Source organism: Silurus aristotelis (assembly GCF_946808225.1).
Source record: "Silurus aristotelis genome assembly, chromosome: 11".
Classification (NCBI taxonomy): Eukaryota; Metazoa; Chordata; class Actinopteri; order Siluriformes; family Siluridae; genus Silurus; species Silurus aristotelis.
This window is the reverse complement of record NC_139584.1, coordinates 17,123,836-17,142,060: the sequence shown is the minus strand read 5'-3', so window position 1 is coordinate 17,142,060 and position 18,225 is coordinate 17,123,836. Positions and strand designations below refer to the sequence as shown.

At 37.1% G+C, this 18,225-nt stretch overlaps 1 protein-coding gene across 9 annotated transcripts in view; it reads left to right on the top strand.

Annotated features, from left to right (window-relative positions):
- The first annotated feature begins 3,948 nt into the window (after positions 1 to 3,948).
- citb (citron rho-interacting serine/threonine kinase b) overlaps positions 3,949 to 18,225 on the top strand; it is an 89,965-nt gene continuing 75,688 nt past the window's right edge. For 4 of the 9 annotated variants that reach the window (XM_083554347.1, XM_083554345.1, XM_083554344.1 and 1 more), the window contains exon 1: positions 3,949 to 4,516. The gene's annotated coding sequence lies outside the window, so the exon portion shown is untranslated. The remainder of the gene's footprint in view (positions 4,517 to 18,225) is intronic. The other 5 variants (XM_083554341.1, XM_083554343.1, XM_083554349.1 and 2 more) reach the window with 2 other exon arrangements.

Here is an 18,225-nt window from a genome sequence, read left to right as displayed (position 1 = left end):
ATCCGACCTAGCTATCTAGATTAGTAAAATCTCCTTTCGGACGACCTCTAATCACTAAACCTTTATGTACATGCTGTTAATGCGGAATCGATCCTTAATATAAACATGTAACTTACTTGAAGAAGACAGCACTAGCGCATAATGCTAGATCATAATTAATACACATATTATTGAACTAAATTCTAAATACTTAGTGCTAGTGGTTATTAAATTCTTTATTCATTACCATTCCCTTACTGTGGAAAGGAGATGCTTCAGTGTATTATTACTCTTAACTGCAATTACAAGACTATTAGTGGGTGTGTTAAATCCCATCGTAGTCTTGAATGAATGATAAGGTCTGAGTGTGCTGCAGAGAAAACAAACAAACAAAAAAACATATTGTTTAAGTGTTTGAGAGAATATATGTGTCACACGGAGGTGGTGTACTCTGTACTCTGTACCTCCACCCCTCACTACCATGCCCTATCCCAGAAACACACACACACACACACACACACACTGAACTGAATACTACACACTGCATCACCTTACTCTATGTTGCACTGTTCATAATACACTCTAAAGATTGCCCTATAACAATAAAGAGACTGTCCCGGAGAGAGAAAAACCGCCGCTTGGCCGCTGGGAGGTGCTTACACTGCGGGTCACAGGGACACTCCATCACTAGGTGCTCCACGCACCCTGCTCGTGCTGCTGTGAGTACTGTGGAATTTCCAACCGACATTTCACCCCTGTCCAAGCTTACCGTGACTCTCCTAGCCCCCGCTCTCTCTATCTCTTTGCATGCTCCCCCGAGAGAGGGGCTCCCAGGACCTAGCGGTCCAAACCATCCAGGGACGGCCGCTGGGTAGGGGTTGGGTAAAGTACTGCACGCCGGTTGTGACGATTCAAGTGGGGTTATTCCATCGGGAGGAGATCCGGTTTCTGGTCCTGGTCCTGGAGCTGCCCAAGGGCCGTGTGTACCCGCTGTCCGCTCCAGAACACCGAGCGATGAAGGAATACGTGCAGCAGGCTTTATGCCAGGGTTTCATCACGTGCTCGTCCTCCCCAGCAGCGTCAAGCTTCTTCTTTGTGGGAAAGAAGATGGAGGTCTTCGCCCCTGTATCGACTACCGACAGCTGAACTCACAGATCGCTCCTCTTCCGTACCCCCTCCCGCTTATGCCTGTGACTCTGGAGGACCTCCGGGAGGCGAGGGTTTTTACCAAGCTTGATCTCCGGAGCGCTGATAACCTGGTGCGCATAAGGAAGGGAGACAAGTGGAAGACCGCCTTCATCACGCCCTTGGGGCATTATGAGTACCGGGTCATGCCGTATGGCCTCTCCATCTCTCCAGCCGTCTTCCAGGGGTTCATGTACGAGGTACTCCAGCCCTACCTCCAGAGGTTCGTCATGGTTTACATAGACGATATCCTGATTTACTCACGGAACCTGGAGGAACACCTGAGACACGTGCGTGCTGTCCTGGAAGTACTTCGTTTACACCCGCTCTATCTGAATCTCTCAAAGTGTTTCACTGCCCAACGATCCACTTACTGGGCTACGTCATCAGTGCAGAGGGGATTTGGATAGACGAAAAGAAGGTTAAGGTGGTGAGGGAGTTGCCCGTCCCTGAGTCGATCAAGGAGCTCCAGCGTTTCCTGGGTTTTGCGAACTTCTATTGCAGGTTCATCCAGGGTTACAATCATCTGGGAGATTGACCGCGAGATATGCACGGCATCACGCCAAGAGGCCGCTCCTGCGGGGTGCCCAGAAGGGCATATCTTTGTCCCGACCTCCTGCCAGCGCGGTCTCATCAGGTCAACCCACGAGGGTCCGGGCACGGGCCACCCGGGTGAGAAACAGACGGTCCAGCTCATCCAAGCACAATACTGGTGGCCGGGGATGACAGAGGAGGTGACGCGTTACGTGCAGGAGTGCCCCACCTGCGCTGTGTCCAAGGTCCCGCACCACCTGCCTGTGGGCAAGCTGATGCCGCTCCCCGTCCCTCAGCGCCCCTGGTCCCACCTGGGAATCGACTTTGTGACGGATCTGCCTCCTTCCCTATGTCTTCTTAGCACTAATAGAAATGCCACAGGCATCGATATGGTTCACACCTTGTTGGAGCCCACTGCATGATAATGCCACCATCATTCTTCACTTTTGGGATGGTTTTGAGCAGGTAATGAGCAGTGCCTGATTTACTTCAGACATATCGTTTAAAATTGAGGCCAAACTGTTAAATCTTGGTTTCATCAGACCAGAGACTCTTGTTTAACATAGACAGAAGTGTCCCTCAGGTGTCTCTTGGCCAATGTCCTTGGGTTTTGCACCAAAGAGAACCTTCTGTCTATCCATTCTTCCATAAAGCCCAGATCAGTGGAGAGCTGCAGTGATGGTTGTCCTTTTGTAACTTTATTCCATCTCCACACAGGAACTTCAAAGCTCAGTCAGAGTGATCATTGGGTTCATAGTCACCTCTCTTATTAAGGACCTTCTTCACCCCAATGCTCAGTTTTACCAGGGGACCTGCTCTTGGATGAGTCCACTTCTTTCATTTGAGAATTATGAAAGCCACAGTGCATTGTCAGCTGTGAGGCCTTCTATAGAGAGGTGTGTGCCTTTCCGAATTATGTGCAATCAATAAACTTTTCCACAGGTGGACTCCAGTCAAGGTTTAGAAACATATCAGCAATGATTAAAAGAATTTGGAGGTACATTTTCAAGTGTTTTTGCCAAGGGACTGAATTCTTATGTACATGTGATATTTAAAGTTTTTTCATAAAAAATAATTACAGACATTTCTAGAATTCTGTTTTGACTTTGTAATCACTGAGTATTATTGGGTACTGAGATTGTTGCAACATTATAAAATAGCAAAAAAAATGGCAGTCTAATTACTTTTTGATATGTATGTGTGATATGTATTACATATCATATACTATACTGTGATGACACTCACAAACACACACACATACACACAGGGGCTTACCCTGCCAAAAACTGTAGTCTGATGCTGGTCCTGATGTGATAGTTTCTCTATGCACAGCAACAATTGGAGAAGCTGCATGCAGATACCCCTGAATGAAGTTAAGAGCTTACAAATGTTTTTGCAACACTGGCTGCATCAAGAATTGCACCTGCACCTGCACTCACACGCAGCACAGCCATACTGCCGAGTCAAGCGCAAAGCCAGCCAAGGCCAATGACTAAACCGCTGAGGAGATGGGTCAAGAAAAAACAGATTTATCGTCTGGCTTAATTGCTAATGAGGCAAAATATTGATAATTTACTAGTAATGGACAGGAGTGAGCAGGGGTGTACAAAGACCTGAAGGTGGTGCTCTTGGAAAAATTCAACATATGACCAAAAACAGTTTCCACACTGTTAGAGTTGGGCCAGTGCAAACTCCAGCTGAGGGTGCATTTGAAGTACTTTTTTATTTTTGTCAACATCCAGACAAAAAGCAACTGTGGGTCCTGTCTGAATAGCAAATTTCGCATTGTTTTGCTATACCCCTAAAAAGAGGCACCGTTAATGATTCTAGAGATGAAAGGCAGGTGTGTGATGGATAGTTGATGGATGATTGAGGGGCATTCTCTTGAAGCATTGATAGATACTGGTAGCTTCCTGACTCTTTAAAAAGCCAGGCTATGTTTCCATGTTAACTATGCAAACATTACAACTGTCCAGTGTGTGCATACAAAGCAGTACCCACAAGCTGAAGTAATTGTTCATATACAAGAACAATTGTTTCTCATGAATGTGGTGATAATAATATATAATTTGCATTCTGAGATGATTTTATAATTTGTCTAGTTATTACAGAATTAGTAATTTTTGTATGATTAGTAAATTTATTAGTACATATACGTACATATTAGTACATTTAATTACTACATTAAGTCAAGAAATGATTTTTTTTTCAAGAAATGTTCAGAATGCAACTTTCTGCCTCCAAATGGAATGGAGACTCCAGTTTGCATAGCAATGAACAAGAACCACTGAGTTAAGGCAGTGACTCAGTTGCTATGTAGAGCTACTGCAGTGAAGGGGGAGTGTGTGTGTGTGTGTGTGTGTGTGTGTGTGTGTGTGTGTGTGTGTGTGTGTGTGTAGGTGTATGTGTGTGTGTGTGTGTGTGTGTGTGTGTGTGTGTGTGTGTGTGTGAGAGAGAGAGAGAGAGAGAGAGAGAGAGAGAGAGAGAGAGAGAGAGAGGGAAAACATCGTGCGAGAGTATATGAGGGAGAGAGGGAGTGCTTTGCCAAGCTCACTGTGTGAGTGTGTGTCTGAGGTGCTTGTGAGTGTGATTTGCTGCTCTACTCTAGGATGCTGTTTCCATCTTTGTTCCTCACTTGCAGCACATCTCTTAATCTTACTCAGCAACACTGCACTCTACTCTAAAGATGATTCCCCTGCATACATCCAAACATAAACCCATCTCACTGCCTATGGACATCCAAGAAGCCACACCACTGGGCATGCTTCCTGAGGACCTGCCCTCTTTGAAGTGGAACCTCAGTCAGTAGTCTTCGCAAGTGAGTATCAGACGGGAAATAGACTCTGACTGCAAGGCACAATAAATTGTTAGTCAGCTGCATATATGTCCAAGTGTACTCTGCATGCAATAGAAAAAGTGTTTGTGTGAGGGAGAGCAAGAGAGACAGCGAGAGCATTTATTTTCCTGATTACTGTGACTTCAAGTATGTGTTCACTGAAATCAGTCATAAGAATTCACATATGACATGACACAAAAAGTTATGAAATGGTACATCTCAATTCTCCATTTATCTCCATTCATATCAAATTAAATAGAATTGCTTATGCGTATTAGAAGTAGTTAGTTCTGAGTGTGATTCAGTTGTTGCATTTTGTTCAGCAGAAAAGACAGTGGGTGCTTGCAGTGTTGGAAAGTGTTAGTTGTCACGACATTGAACTCTTAATCAAATTACTTATTAATTTATAACTTATACATGGATTTACTTCATTCTCTTTCTGTGACACACGGAACAGAATATCATCCTTGTTTGTAAATTTTTTAATTTCCGCATTGTTACTTTGACATTTAGATATTTCAAGAGCTCAATCATAGAAATAGTAGCTGGCTGGGTGTGATGTAATGGCTGGATGCCTGTGGCGTATGCTGAGATGGAAAAGTACTATGTGGGTGTAGAAGCATGTATCAGAAAAAGAGCAGTATGAAGAGATAGTGGATGGAACTTATTTCTATGGAAACAGCACATCTCCAGCTCCCCAACTTGCCCAGGTGCTTATTATAGCTACAGGTAAAGGGACAAGTTGCATCAGATCCGAAAATGCCAACAATTAATCTCACACTATTCCCCCCCCCCTCCCCCTATAAGTAGATTGTCAAATGTGTAATGGAAACAGCTGACCAATGAAGTGTAGTATGAGGAAGCACAGTATAAAATTCTCACCAGTTCACCTTAATTGATGACTGCTACTACTAGTTAATTTAATTCATGTGAAACTTTGTGCAGTCATGCACAGCTCAATGTGTGCTTTAATCTGTATAAAAATCTGTGAGATGAAGCAGAAGGCAGCCTGGCATTTCCACTGCGCCACATCAGTGCATGTTATTAGGAGTCGTGAGGAGCTTGCAGCTTTCAATAATCCCGAGTGCTTTTCTATGTGCTTCATTACAAGCGCAAAACAATCTGCCTTTAAAATGCCTCCCCTGTCACCTAAATCTTACTGTATATTCCGAGTTTTTCATTCTATATCTGTCAATAAGGTTATTTTCATAGAGTCGTGACTGAAACAAAAAAAAAATGCTCATGACGCTTCGTGACCATGGATACGGTCGATGGACAAGAGTGAACCAGACACCACGCGCAGTAGGAATATATAAAAAGCTATTAAGGTCAATCAACGTGGAATTATGTGAACAATACCTTTCATATTAACATGACTAATATTAGGATGGTAATCCTTCACATGTGTACAATCAGGTTATGTTGTTACATTTGCCTTATACATCATTTTCCCTCACACCTAAACTTGTTTTCAAATTTTATTGAAAGAAATATGGTTCTATCAGCAATCCACTTAAATATTCCTCTCGGGAGATGGAGATTTCCCACGACTTTTTTATACAATAACATTTTGAACATAACATTTTTTTTTTTTTTATTATTTTATATATTTTACACTGTAGAGTGGTGAGCCAAAAGGGTCATGATGCAATAACTGCATTAATGCAGCTGCTGCTTGAACATCTCGAAAGCTGAATGTTTATTTTAACTGTTCAATATTAAAATTTTTTTTTAATTCACAACCCTTAACTAATACTTAGTTAAAACGTGTAACCCTTTGCAAAGCTCTGACTCAAACCCCAACCCTACCCCTAACCCTATGGAAAAGTGTATAGTGTGAGGTGGAATTGCACAGATTCAGTACCCTTAAATGGATCCTTCAATCACCTTAGTCTGTAATACATAATCTGCCTAGCACCTAGGGTGTGTTAGCAAGTCGTAAACTGCTGATGGCAAAAAAAAAATCTAAAAGATCCGCCTCCATTTTGTGGTAGTTCGAGTGAACACCAGAAAGAAAAAAAAAAGATGAGGCATCCTATCCAGCAGATGCAGAGTTGATTAGTTAATTTTCAAAGAGAAATTGTGAAATAATATTAACCTTAAAGTATTAAGGTTACTGTGAATAACATCTAATTTAAAGTTGTATACCATCAAGCTGATCTTGATGAGTAAATATAAAAGTTCATTGAGGTAAACAAAGTAATGATACTGTAACTCTTTAATGGCTAAAGGGTGAGATACATTTTGTTACATAACATACATAACAAAACCTATGCATGTATGTAATTAACAATAATTTTTTGGAGTTTTAGTAAAAATGCTATTGACAATGTTGAGCAGCCATTATAATGCCTTGTTGGAGACATGTGGTATAATCAATTAGAAACATAAAACATTGTATAAATAGATAATAGGAATACTGATTAAAAAAATTATTAATTTATTTAAAGTGTGAAAGTCACAGTGTTGTCACAGTTAGATTCTGTGTATGTAACTAATTTTCATATACTGTATTGAGTGAATTGAGTATATGATTGTAAATGCGAAAGAAATTTTGTTAAATTGAAATTCATTTATTGTATCATGTAACTTATCATATTATACACAAAAGTCCACACCCTAAGATAAGGATTGAGTTATATGATATCAATTTGCCTGTTTTATTGTGGGCCAGATTTTTTTGTATGCATATATACACACACACACACACACACACACACACACACACACACACACACACACACACACACACACACACACACATACACACATACCCAACCAGGCCTTATAACCACCGATCAGGCATAGCATTATGACCGCCTGCTTAATATTGTGTTGGCTTCGCTTTACATCCATTCATTCCATTGAAATATCAGCTCAATGAGGCACATACAGCATCAATAGTTTATATGCAAAATGTGTTACACATGTTTTGCTTGTTATTCACCACTCAGTAGTTTTGGGCCATTATATCTTGAGTTAGCAATTTTATTTGACATTTCCTTTGCAAAAATGTTCCAGATCTGTAAAATTATAAGGGGATCTCCTCTCTCAAGTCATTCCACTGGTTTTTGGTGGAATTCAATCCTGGCTCTGACTGGAAATTGCAAAACGTTGAGCTTCTCCTACTAAAAAAAAAAGAAATGAGATCAATTTTTTTGAGCTACACATGATTCCTTGTATTTTGACAGGCAGTCCAAGCAGGAGAAAAGCAGCCCTTATTGTACAATGCTGTCAGTATTATCCATTGCTGTGTGGGTATGGTGCTAAATGGGTGGAGCTACTTTTTTTGTCCAGCACTTTAACAATTATGCCCAGATAGTTTTACTTTTCCTTACTCAGACCGTAACATATTTTGGTTTAAGTTATTTATGAGATTTTATGTGTGTCAAGAAAATTTTAGGAGACAGTGATACAGAAAAGTAAACACCTTAGTTTAAAAATACAGTGTTCTGTTGAGCTTACATTCAATGCACATTATAAAGAACATTGGTAAACCAGCTCCTGAAGGAGCTCATATTATATATGTTATGAGTGACAGATGTTCAAGCTAAACTGGTTTACATTCATTGAGATGGAGAAATGTTAACTTTCATTTGGACATCAATAAATAAATAAATAAATAAAATAACAACAGACACTATCATAAAGCACTTTAAAGAATCCAAATGCAGATTTAAATTCTTATTGAGCAAGCCAGAGGTGACAAGAGCAAAGAAGAATTTCCTTAGATAACATTAAATGTTGGGTATGGTCTTGTATTATTTTGTGAGATTAATATAGTCTGTATCCAGGAGAGATTATTTTTTAAAGGGAGAAGTGAGACTTCATAGTTCATTCATAGTGCCTTGTATGTTGTAATGTGCAAATTAAAAAACTGTAATTTCTGACTTAAACAAATTAAATTAAATTAAATTAAATTAAATTGAATTCAAAATTCAACTGTTTTATCTGAATTTTTCTTTGGCTTTTACAAGTTGTAGACCTTAAATTATGAGTTAAAGTAACCTTAAATTCTGCATTAGACATACAGTACTTTGTTTTTGGAAAATACTTTGTGTTTTTGGTCATTTAAACGTGAAATTTTTTCTTAACATTTTAAGAATCAAATACTTAGTTTTACCTTCTAAAGTCAACATTTCAATTTAGTTTTACCTTGCAGGAGGTGTATATAATGTGCCATTGTCTGCTCCGTTGGCCACAGGGTCTTGCCATATGTGAATGACTGTCTCTTGTATACCAGATGAAGTCCACAAGCCTGTCAGCATGTTATAGTCCACTCATACCACATTGTTCAGTTGTATTTCTCCTTGACGTAGTTAGACAGCTTTCTGGGACAGGTTGTTGTAGCCCATGACTTGCCTCACCACCTGTTACATGCCTTTCTTGCTTTTCTACATTTATACATCCGAATTTAGGCTTTTTTGTGTTTGCAGGTTTAGACAAAGGGACTAATTAGTAGCTATACCAAAACCAAATCACAATGATCAAACCTACTTTTAAATAATTATTACATGTGCATAGTACATAAAATACTAGTTCTTATAATCTAAAGCAGTGACATTAAACATTTCCATTTACAAGAGGTTGAAATATGAATAGAGATCTTCCAGACTATGTTTCCAAATGTAATAAAAAGCACAACAATAGTAAACCTCTTTACAACAGCTTTCTTGGTGGGTCCAAATGGGGGATCAGTGTCCAGATTTTAACAACAACAAAAAAAAAACAGGTAAAATGTCAACTCACAAATACTCCACAGGTTTATTAAAGGTTTATTTAATTTTGTGATGCAAATAATTCAAATATACAAAATTCATATGAAATGCTTTTGCCAGCTTCCAAATGGCATGGTTGTTTTGAGTAGTGAGATTCTTTGAAATGCTCTAGAGCAGGGGTGTCAAACTCAAATTCACAGTGGGCCAAAATTAAAAACTGGGACGAAGTCGCGGGCCAAACTCAATATTTATTGAAAAAATGACTGCAATTGTGCATGTTTTCCCTTCTCTCTAGATGTGTAATGTTGAACCTTTTCATATGGAAACAAACATTAGTTTTGCATAAACATTAAATCTGGAACAACCAAAGTTTAATATTATAAACACATGAGAAATTAAATTTGAAATAAAACACACATCAGTGGTATTCGTTTCTTATTACGTCTGCCTCACTCTATCTATAGACTTTCGAATTCCTCTATAATGTAAATTATTTTTCACAGGCCAACAACAAAACCAAGGAGTTTTTCAGCGGTCTCGACTGACGCGCCACCGCACTAACAAAGCATTCTCGGATTTGTAGTATTAGCGGAGCATTCTGGGATTTGTAGTATTAGCGGTGTATGCGCTATAAACTGGCGGGCCAGCACTAATACACATTTAAAATGATCTCCTGAGTTTGACACCCCTGCTCTAGAGATACAGTATTGGCTGCCACTATGTGCAGCAAATAACAAAAAATAATTTATCACACAAGCACTTGAGCAGAAAATATGTAATTTGCAATTTTGAAAATGCATGTAACCCAGGTGCTTTCAAACTTCTTTCCTGATACATTTTCCTGAGAGAACCTTACAAGTAGTGTACAATGTTTTATTAATCAGTTTTAACAAATTATTAGACATGTAGAAGATGCAGCAATAATAAAAATAATACATGACAATAATAATGACAATTTAAAATGAAAAGCATGGCAGAGCTCTTTAGAGTGTTTAAAGCTTCTGTATATAATATAATTTTACATTTTACAGTCTGAATGGTGACAAAGATTAAAAAAAGAAAAACACTATTTTAAAGATCATTAATTAGAGAGTAAATAATGACTAATAACTGTATGTGTAATGACTAGTTGTGGATTTGTTTGCTATTACCAGCTGTTTATAATCCCTTTATTGGTTATGTTATTTTTGTTTATAGCATTTTACACTTGTTTTTGTCTTAACAATTACTGTAATGGCTAAAAATAAAAGGCACTAATAGCTTGTATTGTGCAAAGTACACACTTTATAGGTGCTTAATACACTGTGTGAATGTGTAGCTTATAAGTATGAATTAAATGTAGAACATGTTCCCTGTTCTAAAGTATACATTTGTTGTTTTCCAAGAAGAGAAAAGACATATAGAAATATTGCGGTAAATAATTGAGCCTTGTTGTTCAGTCTTTGCTGTTCATTCAGGTGCTGCTCAAGAATAGGCAAAGGCAATTTAGCCTAAAACACATTGTATCATTGGTTGGCAATTTGGGCAAGCAAGGCCTTCTCTGCTGGCCTAAACTATTAGCATAACCGACTTCTAACTGACCCAATAGTATATTCTTTTCATTTCATAGCATTTTGACAAGCACACTTGTCAAAGCTAGTAAACTGCACAAGTTTAGATGTATTCATGCAGAGATAATAGCTGCTTTTTCATACAATCGTGACAGAGGAGAAATTTATTTGGTCGCAGACATACTTACAAGGACATTTGCAAAAAAGATTTTCAAGAAAAGCTTTACATTACAAGGAAAGGAAAGAATTTGCACATAAACACACAATTTGCCTTCATTTTAAATCCTCAGGAAACCAAAATGCACAGAAAAAAAAATCACACACAGCAGGGAAAACCCAAAGTATTTTAAAAGATTAATGAAAATCGCTTTTGCTAGAGATAATGTATGCAGGCTGTGCAGCGTTGGCTGCAGTGAAAGGAGACTTTGTTGAGCTGTGTTTATTTGGTTTCTTGCTTCAATAATGACATTCATTCTCAGTGCATGAGATATCTGTCTGTGATGCAGTGCTCTGTCATACTGCATTTCTCTATAATATTGATGGGTTCTATAGCTGTGGTTTCATAATGATTGTATTAGGAGATGGAGTGAATCAGGTACTTTAAGAGACCACTGAAGATCTGGGTGTGAAATGCACAGCCTGACACTGCATTGCACCATTTTAAATGTCAATTCAATTCAAATCAAATCGTTTTTATTTGTGTAGCACTTCCAATGGACAATGGCTCAAAGCAGCTTTACACAGATAATGTGGTGAGGAAGAATTCATAATATGGTGCTTTATAAGTGTAAGTTTGTCCCTAATGGCACACACCCCAAGCTGGTGGCGACTGTGGCAAGGAAAAACTCCCTGGGACCAGATTTAAGAGGGAAGCCAACTTCATCTGGGTGGCATCGAATGTCCATTTATTACAGCTAAATGATGTGGAGGTGTCCAGTAATGGTGATGAAATGAAAACTGTAGTCCTGAGTCAGTGTAGCAGACTGTTGACATTACAGTCCAAATCCATCCTCAAAGCTCCTGTGTTACTCCAGAATTTCATGGCTCCCCAGGCCGTTGATGAGAAACTATCTCCAGCTGCACAGAGTGGCCTCCAATCGAAGAAATCACCATCCAGAATCAGGCCGGGATGGAGCGGGCATATCTGAGAAGAAGAAAGGGACAGAAACAGTGATCACAGATACCTCAGGAGCATGTTTAACTCGACAGAGAGGGCGAGAGAGAGAGAGAGAGAGAGAGAGAGAGAGAGAGAGAGAGAGAGAGAGAGAGAGAGAGAGAGAGTAAGAAGATGACATGAAGAGAAATATATGGGTTATTAAGTATCCTTATTGTTGTATAAAACTTTAGGACACTGTGCAGTTGGGGGCAAGATTAACTACTGTATGGCAGCATAACTAAAAGGGAGAGTCAGAAGGTAACACAGACATAAGGTTTCTCTGGGATAAGAGTCGGCCTACGACATCATTTTTAACAAACCTAAGTGAACGCATGAGAGTGAGGGAAGAGAAATCTCTGCCCCCTGCTTTTTTTTAAGCCTGCAAAACAAATAGTCAGCACATATTTTGATCTAAGTAGGCATGAGAGATCATAATTGTATTAAAGTTCACTCATATACTGTGACGTGAGACCGTTAACAGGGGAGATGTCATATTTTCTAGACCTAGCTCTTGTTGCTGCATTCTGGACAAACTGAAGCTAATTTATGCACTTACCTGAACACCTAGACCAAGCATTATAGTAGTCTAATCTAGATTTAACAAAAGCATAAACTAGTTTTTTGCATCCTGTAACAACACGAGAAGCGGAGAGGTATAGTGCTCCTGTCAGCGAGCCTTAGCTTTAGCTTTGGATTTGCAAGTATGCCGGCAAGTCATGCTGTGAGGGCTTTAATGCCAGAGTTTGGGGAATGCTAACTCCATCTAGGCCATTCAGACTTTCCCCTGTAGGCTTTCATGGCCTTTACTCACTGCTTTAAAACAGGGAATAAAGAGCTCTTCCAAAAAGACAAAAGACAAATGCAGCTGACTGAAAGTAGAGAAACGGGTCCTGCCATTAAGGGTGTATCTAATGGATATCTTTATTAATCTAATTTAAATCCACAAATTTATGTTCTGTTAATTTAGTATGATGCTTGACATCTCAATGTATCATTACACTACAAGGAATATTTTAATTAGAGTAATTAGAAACTCAGAGGCAAAGGTAATGTGGGGGAATAAGCAAGTTGTAGTTATTGTACAGTTGTATTGTATAGATTTATATGTATTCGTGTTTTTAATTCATTCACTGAATCATTAATTTCTCTAATTTTTATCTCTCCCTTTTCATTCCATAACGATTTTGGTGTTTCTAAGGATTTTGAGCAATATAGAATTGTTGGTTCCAGTATTTTTTTAAATGGCTTTAAAGACTAGAGCCATAGAATTTCAGTATCGATTTTTTTAGTTCACTCTATTTGTGTTTCTCAGTCAGGTGTGTGGGCTGTGTGCACACACAAATTGATTAGTTTTGTTAAATTCACAAGCTCTGTATCCCAGATCATCCTAGAGGGTTACATTTCCCCTGCTTTCAGTGTTTTTTCTATTATTCAGTGGTTTTTGTAAAGTTATTTGTAAAGATTACTGCTAAATGTCTAAACTAATCTCACATCAGCAATAGGATAGTTTTCATAACGACGAAACTTTAACATGAGATTTAACATGAGCAAATACCAAGCTTATGTGCACACAGCATGCACCTGACTGAGAAACACAAATTAAGTAAACTAAGAAATTGTTATACTGCTACACTTACAGTATACAAAATATATTCTAACACATAAAGCCCTAGGCCTTGAAGCCAACACAAAACAAGAAAAACGAAACAATACACAAACTGCACACACACTGTTTTGAGAGAGAGAGAGAGAGGGAGAGAGAGAGAGAGAGACAGAGAGAGAGAGTGAAAGAGAGAGAGAGCAAGATAGAGAGAGAGAAATCATAAATAAAATTAAATTTAAAATAAATTCCCCCACACTACCACAGCAGAAAAAATAACACAATAAATGTAAGATCGAATTAAATCTAAATAAATTCCACAAATTTCATTTTAGTGGTTGTTGATGTAGGCACTTCAGGCTCGATTACCTTTTCCAGGCAGCTGCAGGAATGCAGGCCCTAACCTTTTCCAGAGAGGCGATAGGCCATCATCTTCACAGCAAGACAAACTGTAAGGCTTCTGAAACCAGTTTAGCCTTTTACCTGGTTACCTGGAGTATAAGAAGACAGCCCAACAATATAGATTTGCAGAAGATATCTGGATTTTCAGGGAGAAAAATAAAGACATACAAGTGCACATTCTCATCATTTAGATAATCATCAGTATTGTCTCCCAATGGCTGATTATTGGCTAAGGAATGAGTATATTGACATCTCTGACACCTCTATGCAGAAGGGTGGGATCAAAAATTAACCAGTGTGCATTAGTACATACTGACACAACTGATGTGGGGCATGAGAAAGAAGAGGATGCCTGACATTGTTGTGGCTGGACCTCATCAATGTATATGGATATAATCTGGTGAAGAGAGCACTAGAGAGCAGTCAGAGTGGTAACAGCTGAAGAAAGGGATCCTCATTGCATTTCACTTACATTTCACTTTTTTAGGAAGCTTTAAGATACCTTTAGTCACTGAGAAGCCTATAAACAGCATCAAGAAAACAAGAGGCATGGTCTGAATGATGCTTCAATTTGTCCCAAACCCCCAAAGTGATGAGTGAATGTCACTAACACTGGATATATATCTTCAGCAAGCAAATGCTTTTGGCCAGTCCCAGTCATCTGCAGGGCAGCACATGACTAATTAATATTAACTAAACAAAAGAAAATGTGCATATAATATTACTTATAACATAATTATACATATCATAAGATTTAATTAATAATTTAATAATTATTAATATATATTAATTACTAATTTAATAATTTCATACTGTATATAATGAAAATGTAACTCAACTCACCATAATGCAGAATCAGAGGAAGTTTCATTTATCAATGCATAGAAAACCACAGATCATGAAAGTCAATAAAATAGAAAATAAATAAAAGGTTTATAGTCTGTTTGTGTGTCCAAAATGATCCACCGGCCCAGTAAGGGTCCATAGCCCAGTGTTCGGGGACTTCTGCTGTAGAATATATGTTACTTGAACACAATCCATGGCCTGATAACTCATAGCTAGTTTTGTTAGCTAGTTAAGTATTAACTTAGTAAATCATTCTATAGTCCCCGCTTTAATGCTCTTAAACCTTACCAAACAAACAAATTCAGATTCATAACTAATTTATATTAATGATATATTTTTTTTTGCATTTTTTAATTGTAATTGAACCTGATTACACATTCCCTCCTTAGATGCTAATTTAAAGGATAGGAGTGTATAAAACCAGCACAGCAGACCAAATCGCCCGAAAGGCTAGTACTAATAGAGTTTACAAGTTGCATCCCAGGGAGAGACTGGGAGAAAGTCGTCAGCACTGTCTACAAGACAAACTATACACGATTGGGGATGCAAAGAAAGTACTCAATAAACAGGAAGGGGAATACGTTGAGGGCAGGCAGAGCTGCACAGGGTGAAATGCGCTGGGAAGTCTGAGATGGGTGCAGTGTTCAAAAGTTTTAAAACAGTCTTTTATCGTTTTTGAGACCCAAGCATTTCCCTTATGTGTATAAGCAACAAACTAGGTATTTTAATGGTATAAATATTTATTTTGACCAAACAAATATATAAATGTAAAGATGTAAACTTAATGTTATTAAATTTCAATATTTTTTTCTGGTCTTGCGATCCATTAGTCACAGAGTAGATCAATAGAATTTAGTTTCAGTGACTGGGCAGGTTATTCTATTATAGATAACACTTCATCTGACTGTTGCTCTTTAAATAACAGTTAAAGATCTTAAATGTATTCTTCAGGTTGTTGTCTTATTGTATTATGAAGTTGTTTCTGATCAGCCACAGTCCAGGCGAAATTGCATAGCATTGAATTATGGAACATTAGCCATGATGGTCCTTTTACCCTTAATAAGCCTCCAAGCTTCTCTGCTCCGAAATAACCCCAACCCATCAAGCTTCCAACTCTATGTTTGACTGTGGGTGTAAGGCAGTCTGGTAACATCTTCTCTCCTGTTCTCTGTCTTACATAAGTTTTCTGTTTTGTTGTCAAAAATGTCAAATTTGGACTAATCTGTCTGGAGAATTTTTTTCCAGCCATTTACTGAAAAAAAAAAAAAATGTATGTACTAGAATTATCATCACCTTAGGTGTGCATCAACACATAACTATCTTGATACAGGGAACCCAGTTGTAAATGTTTTGTTCTGAAAACGGTATGATAACATTAGCAGACAGTAATGTACATTTTAAGTATTGTTTTTAGTGGATACTTTTATTTTTGTTCCTGGAAAGTTCTAAAATTCAAGATAACATTCTTTAAGAGTAAAGAGTAATGAATATAATTTCAGAGTAAAATTTTATTGAGTTAATTTTTTAAAATCAGAATTGACAATGGAATATAAATCTCAAACTAATTTCAATTGCAGGAACTTACAAAATAAAGTGCAATTAAATAAATAAATAAATAAATAAATAAATAAATAAATAAATAAATTAATTAATTAATTAAAATTTAATTTAATTTAATTTAATTTAATTAAATTAAATTTAATTTAATTTAATTTAATTTAATTTAATTTAATTTAATTTAATTTAATTTAATTTAATTTAATTTAATTTAATTTAATTTAATTTAATTTAATTTAATTTAATAACACTGCCCCAGCTAGCAGGGAAAGTTTCCAGAACTTTAGCTAACATTCTGTTCAAGTTTGGTTAATGTTTGAAAGAAAACAATTAAAATTAATGTTGAAGTATTGTTTTAAGAATGTTTTTAAATGCATTTCAAATAATGTTAAGCTTAAACAATAATATAACATTTTAACAGTAAAATTTCAAGATTATTTGGAGGATGTTCTTAAGGTAACAGATTATACAATATTTATAATAAAAGGTTGGCACACTATTTCTTCTTAACAAAGGAAGAACATTATTTCAGCCATATTAGGAAAACCTTATAAGGATATTATTGAGGCCTGAGATGACGGAAGTATGTACATTCGTGGGGGCCTCAAGTACTTGTATCCACAAATATCTTCTTTCAGCGTGATTTTACTGTAACGACCCTGCATAGGACAGATCTAGTGACTGTATAAGAAGAGCCTGTTTTATACTGTAAAATTTGCTGTAAAAATAACGACCACATCCTGAAAGTAACATGCTGTTTTTTTATTAAAACTGTAAAATCCTGTATAAAACAATGCATTCTGAGTAATTTTGTTGTTTTCTAGTAAGTAGCCTACAGCAGTATACTGCGAATTAACAGCGTTCAGAGTTGACATTTTGAGACTGTGTCTGAAATCACACCCTACACCCTTATTCACTATATCCTACATTAGTTTACAAGTATAGTGCACCTGACAGAGTGAATGAAGACAAATAAGTGAGTTTAGACACTAATGAACACCTGCTGTTAACAAGCAGAATCACTGAAGGAATAAACAAAAAAAAAAACTACAACCGACCCACAACCACAGCCTTAGAAGAATAGACTAAATAAACCAGATAATGATTATACAATTTAAAAAAAGAGCATTAACAGCTAAGCTCACTACAGTTTGTCTTTATTTCTATAGTTTATTGGCTTTATTTAATATTATCATTTTGGAGATTTGTGTTTGCTTTATTTACAACAAAAACCTTAAGCGTGACAGCACTATTTAGACACAAGAGTAAGCATATTAAACTCAACAATGGTGACTATTAACAACAAATGTTAATGCCACAAAGCATTCATTGTGTAGTACAATGTGCTTGTGTAGTACAAAACTTCCAGCATGCTTGTTGTGACTTTTTATTTGACTGTTTTGTGATGATTAGAGTTGATTTGTTTATTCTCTCAATTTTAAATTTTCACCAATGTTAAGTTTCCTTTTGCTTTTCTTGCAACTAATGACACTACCCAAAAAAAAAACGAGTTACGAATGCTAAGGTTCAAGAGCCCAACTAGAGCAAACACTGATCTCTATTATGGTGATTTCAAATGAAAGTGCAACACCTAAAATCTGAATTTTGAAATAAAGTTACACCGGGAAATAATAAGTAAAGCCTAAAACGAAATCAATTAAATAAAAACAGAATGATTAAACAACCCCAAAAACAGCATTACTAGCTTAATTTATTATATTTATAATGATCACATATTCACTTATAACTTATAATAGTTTGACTTTAATTCTGTCAAATTTCTACAAAACATTTATTGAAACCTAACAGGATTTATATTATATTAAAAATGTTTAGTTTGACCTCACCTTTTTTTTAGATCA